The sequence below is a fragment of the Epinephelus moara genome, chromosome 13 (genome assembly GCF_006386435.1).
Source record: "Epinephelus moara isolate mb chromosome 13, YSFRI_EMoa_1.0, whole genome shotgun sequence".
Lineage (NCBI taxonomy): Eukaryota > Metazoa > Chordata > Actinopteri > Perciformes > Serranidae > Epinephelus > Epinephelus moara.
Window position 1 is genome coordinate 2,349,207 of NC_065518.1, and position 6,278 is coordinate 2,355,484.

Here is a 6,278-nt window from a genome sequence, read left to right on the forward strand (position 1 = left end):
GAGAGAGAGTCACGGGAGACACCAGACTGATTATCATGCCGGTGACTTAAAAAAATGACAATTTTTATTTGCAGTTAGCGTCACCACTAGATGTCACTGAATCTTACACAGTGGACCTTTAATATGTCCACTCAGACTCCTCTGTGTTCAACAGGTGGATGCTGGTGGTTTGTGTTTTTGGCCGCAGCTGCAGTGAAGCTTAAAATAGTTTCATCACAACTTGGTGTTTTAATATTTTAATACAGTAGCAGTGTTCACTGTGTGACATGATCAGAGGCTGTGTCAGGTGCATCTCCACCCTGCATCAGTCTCTGTGTCTCTGGCGTCTCTCCATGTGCTGATCACTCAGATCTGCATCAGCACCTCACACTGCAGCTAACTCTAAAAGTGGCAATGTTTTCCCTCTCTCTCTCTGTCTCTCTCTCTCTCTCTCTCTCTCTCTGTCTCTCTCTCTCTCTCNACACACTCTGTGAAGCTGCAGCTGTGAACACACTAACCTGCTGACTGCACTTTAGTTTCTCACTCTTAGTGGAGTTCAACCAGGTCAAAGGTTTTCTCCCCTTCATCCCTCGTCTTCGTTCTCCCCTCATCTTTGCCATCCTTACCTCTCCTTCCTCCTCCCCATATTCCCTCTCCTTCCTCCTCTCATCATCTTTCCTTCCTCCATTTCCTCCTCTTTCTTCTCCATTCCTCCAGGAGAGGAGAGATGAAAGAGGAAGAGCAGTTTGCTTCTCCTTTGTTTTGATCCTTACTCCCTCCATTTTCTTTTTTTATCCACACTTTACCTCCTCTCCACTCTTGTATACTTCCTTCCTTCCACATTATATTTCTCCTCTCCTCTCCTCTCCTCTCCTCTCTAATTACTTATCCTCCTCTCTCCTGTGATTTCAAGGCACTTTCTCTTTCTGTCCATCCATCTCTTATCTCCTCTGTCCTTTCTCTCCTCCTGTTCCCTTGTCTTCTTGCTCCTGATTTCCTCTGCTCCTATCTTCGATCTGACGAGCTTTGCATCACTTCTCTCTGAAGATTTGAACTATTTGAGCGGAGGGAAAGAAATCTGGAAGATGTCAGTGATACACACAGACACACACACACAAACACACACACACACACACACACACACACACACACAGCGTGTTCAGTCTTCTGTAATGATTCATCTCTTGGAGCTGATTGGTCGATTGTGTAACTTCTTAAACAAACGCAGATTTAGGTCAGTCCAGGTTATTTAACCCAGATTTGAACGGCTCCTTTATTATTTTTTCTCTGGTGTTATTTCTGCTTCCTGTGCAGACTTGTGAGCTCTGTGTGCGACTGACAGGCGTGGATACAGCATCAACAAAACACGGTTGCACGGTGACTCAACTCTTTCAGGAACTGGAGGAATGTTTCCCAGTTCAGGCTCGTCCAGCTCGTAATGAGATTTCAGACATGAAGTTCAAATCAGGGTTTCATTAGACGTTTGAGGAGCGGCGTGTCTGAGCTGCATTCAGGAGGAAAATAAAAACTGTTTGGCCAAGTTATCAATGTGGAGCCACACGTTTAGGTCCATCACTGCTGATGCAGTTAATCAGTTTCATTTATATTTTGCATGAAAGAATAAAACTGTTATACTGTATTTGTCTTGTTGCTTACATATTGTTTGAAAAGACCAAAACCAGCTGTGTCAGTGCGTCCTGCAGTACTTTCTACCAGAGGTGTGGACGTGAGTCACAACTGCGATCACTTCAGTCTTTACAAAATAAAAAACACTTGCAACTGGACTGGGACTTCAACACCAGTGACTCGTGACTTGACTTGGACTTGAGCCCTTTGACTTGAAAACACTTGACACCTTCCCCCCACACCCAAAGATAGAAAAAAAAACTCTGTTATCTAAAGAGTGCGACACAAATCAATTCATTTACCAGGATTGAGCAGAATACTCAAATGAAACAAGTATCTGATACAGATAATGTGCTTCTTACGCATACGAGTACTATACGAGTAAAATGTGTCAATATCTGTGGCGTCCAGTCGCTCAGTGGTTCAGACAGGCGTCTCATGTACAAAGGCATTGTCCTTGCCGCAGTAGCTGTGGGCTCAATTCCACCCAGCAGCCATTTGCTGCATGTCCTCGGTCTGTGTACTTCGCGACCATTACACGTTTTTTGTTTTGAAATGACCAAACGAAAAAGGAAAAAAACGATCCGTCTCCCGTTTTTTATTTGATAATAAAGAAAAGAAAAACGGAAAACGAATTGTTATCCATTATCCGATTTAATTTGGGAATTAAAAAAACCCTGTGGGAAACTCCTTTCTCTATTTTTGTTCGTTTCTTCTCTGTGACCAGTAAGTTGCATTCATGTGGTCTATGAAATGTACATACGGAGCATGTGCATTTCCTATAACTACTAGAATATTGCTTTATCTGACATGTTATGCTAATAAATAACTTTTCTAACTAATCTAGGTCACTCTACATGGACAGCAACTAACGGCATACCACATTACACGTTACATGTCTGCAAAAAATGATATGCAATACGTGAATTAATAAAAAGTTTTATTACCATGGACCAAACGTTCCTTTTCGTCCGCCAGTTTTCTGTGAAAGTGACGTCAATTTCAGTCAAGTCGACAACTCCTGTTCCAAAATTATCTCCGAGTTGTTTTTCCGACATGAGCGGGCGTTCATGTGTATTTTCCCAGTTGGAAAGTCATTTTTCCAATTATTCCGACACCACATGAATGCAACTTACTGGTCACAGAGAAGAAACGAACAAAAAATAGAGAAAGGAGTTTCCCACAGGGTTTTTTAAATTCCCAAATTAAATCGGATAACTGCTAACACATAATGGATAACGATTCGTTTTCTGTTTTTCTTTTCTTTATTATCAAATAAAAAACGGGAGATGGATCGTTTTTTTTTCCTTTTTCGTTTGGTCATTTCAAAACAAAAAACGGATAATGGTTGTTTTTCCGTGTTTCAATTTGTTATTTCGAAACGAATGGCCGCGAAGTACACGGACCGTCCTCCCCTCTCTTTCTCCCCCCTTCACGCTCAATCTGTCCTATCAAATAAAGGCAAAAGCCAGAAAAATAATCTTTAAAAGAAAATAAAAGTGTCTGTGTCTGCACTCCTGATAAAGGGAAATCCTTATTTGTGTTTAACCCCTTACTTTTGATCAACCCATATTAATTTCAGGCTTAAAATAACAATGTCAGATTAGGCCACACCCACTTCCGATTTAAACCCCACCCACGTCTGACCCAGACCACTCATTTCGAGTACAGATACAGATGATTTTGTTGGTTAAAGCGACACAGACACACACAGATAATCGGGTATTTGCTAGTCCCTATTATTTACCTTCATTTCCTGAAACAGCTAACATCAGTGCTAATTATTCCCAGCAAGTCGACACTGGCCCCGTGTCAGTGTGGGTTTCCTCCAGGTTAGAGATGCACCGATCCAGCTTTTTCAGTTTCGATACTGATCCCGATGCTGTGGCTGATACCCGATACCGATCCGATACCATGGTTGACCTAAAGAGCTATAGACCTTTACATGTAGAACAGAAAAGACTAGCGGCATCAGGCATTGATGACTACAGATACTGCAGATTCTCTCCTTCGCTCCATGACGTAGCTCATGTAAAGGACAAAGGATTGCCTCAGGTATAGGTTGCATTTTCCGATACCCGATCCATCGATTTTGATGATACCGGGGCCGATATTCGATCCAGATATCGGATCGGTGCATCCCTACTCCAGGTGCTCCAGCTTCCTCCCACAGTCCAAAGACATGCAGGTTAATTGGTGACTCTAAATTGTCCGTAGGTGTGAATGTGAGCGTGAATGGTTGTCTGTCTCTATGTGTCAGCCCTGTGATAGTCTGGTGACCTGTCCAGGGTGAACCCCGCCTGTTGCTCAATGTCAGCTGAGATAGGCTCCACCCCCATTGCCAGCCCTAACAGGATAAGGGGTTACAGGTAATGAAGACTTAATGATCCACACAGAATCATGAAGAACTAACATGACGTTACTGATGCCAGTTGGAAAAAGTGATACCAAAGATAATTTTGTTTGTGAACAAAACTAGGCGGTGGTCCACAAAAAAATTGCGGCATGTAAAACAGGCAGGTCAAAGATTTACACATGGAGAGGCAGCAACTTCAAACTTTTTTCAGCATGTGAAAGAACGGGAGAAGATGAGGCTATGAACAGAACGACATATGACTTGTTTAGGACTCAAACTTAGAGTTCAGGACTTGGGAACTGACTTTGCGATTGTGAGCCTTTACTGTCTTGATTTGAGACTTACTTGTGACTTGCTTAACAATGATTTGGTCCCACCTTGGCTCTCTTCCCTGTCTGTGGTGAATGTACCTGCTGCAGCTCTCCTCCCTGACTCAGAGTGGAGTCGACCTTCTTTGACCTCAGTACGCTGAGCTGTTACCGACACCTGCAGAGTGTTTGAGGTCGAGACGTTCGTCTGACTGGCTCCATTCAGTTCACTTCAAAGCTGCAGCAGCTGGCACACCACTAATCCTCCGGCCAAACACACACAGAAACAGAAACAGATCAGCGTCTCTGCAGCCGAGGCTGAAGTGAGCTCTCACAACAAACGGCTGCTCAGTCAGAAACTGTACGGCAGCACCAGAGGAGGTCCTCATGAGTCTGAGGTGTCGACTCATGTCATCTAGTCTCGAGTGCAGACAAATTCAGACTTAATCTGACTAAATAAAGAACGACTTATCGAGACAAAAATGTGAATGACCTGAAACAACCTCAGCTGACTGCAGCAGTGTGTTCAGAGAAAGAGCAGGAACATTACCTCACCGACTGGTTACACAAACATGTACAATCAGGGTCGGATTATTCATGTTCAGTGTTAAGTTTATTGATAACGCGCCCCAATTACCAGGATAAACGTTGGACTTTTCTGCAAAGCTGGCTCAAAAAATACCCCACATGAACCTGCACACTTTCTGTCCAGGCCTGAGCCACTGCAGCAGTTTTGGTCCTGAGCCTGGGAGGCAGAAGCAAACACTGCCGACTCGTCACCTTCAGGCCCCGCCTCCATTTCTCCTGCTTTCCGTCCCTCTCTCGTGCTCTCTCAGTTCAATAGGCTGACATTTGGAATGTGTTGCCAAAGCACAATTACATTTAAAGGACAGTGAATGAAATCAACAACTGATCACATGAAGAACTCTACCTCTCTCCTGGTTCTCCACCATATTGCTTCATTGTTCCATCACTTTCCCTCTTGTCAGTCGCAGTCTGGGGCAGGTAGGGTTGGAGAATCTGAGCTCTAAACCATGGATACGTTACACATTAAATGTTATTATAAAGGCCATACATTGGAACCCCTAGTCATGGTTTGGAAAACATCATGTTTTGGTTTAAAATACCTGCTGATGCCTTCCTGACTTGGTGAAAAACAGCCAAATTTGGTGGCTTAAAGGCCGCAGAACAACCAGTGTCATTGTTTGTTGGTGTTAGCCGGGCAGGAGGCATTTTGTCCATCCGTCCATCTGTCTGGAAGGATGAACTCAACAGATTTCAGTGGTTAAAGGTCAAAGGCCAACATGACCTCGTCTGTACTATTCCTGAGAATGTGATATCACAAGATCACATTGAGGGAATTTCTTCAAATTTGGCACAAACATCCAGTTTGAGTAAAGGATGAACTCAATAGATTTCGGTGGTTAAAGGTCAAAGGTCAACATGACCTCGCCTGTACTATTCCTGAGAATGTGATATCTCAAGATCACATCGAGGGAATGTCTTCAAATTTGGCACAAACGTCTCGCCTGGAAATCCAGACTCAAATCTAGAAAGATTTGAGTCTGGCCCTCACCAATACACCCTTCCTACCCAAGGGGCGGCACTAACTGTCGAACAGGATAAAATAATGAAGGTCAAAAGGTCAAAGGTCAGCTTGACTGTGATATCATCATGTCTTAACGTCATATCTCAGGAACAGAAGGGGAGACATTTGGTCAGATACTGAATTGGTGACTCTAATCTTGACACTGCTGATTGTATAGATCTTCTGTGTGTGAAGCATCCGTGTTTTCACTGACATGGATGGAGACTGTCAGAGACACTTGGCCGGTTCACGACGGCGCACAACCACGGGGCGGTAATTCTAGTTTAACCGTGACTCCCTGGGTGCCTGTGATTGGTCAGAGTCTTCAGTGTAAACAAACATAGCTTTGTGTAATAGTGCATTAACGTCTCAGTGTCTCGTCCCATGTGTCACTTTTACGTTACTCTGCTTTGAGAAAACA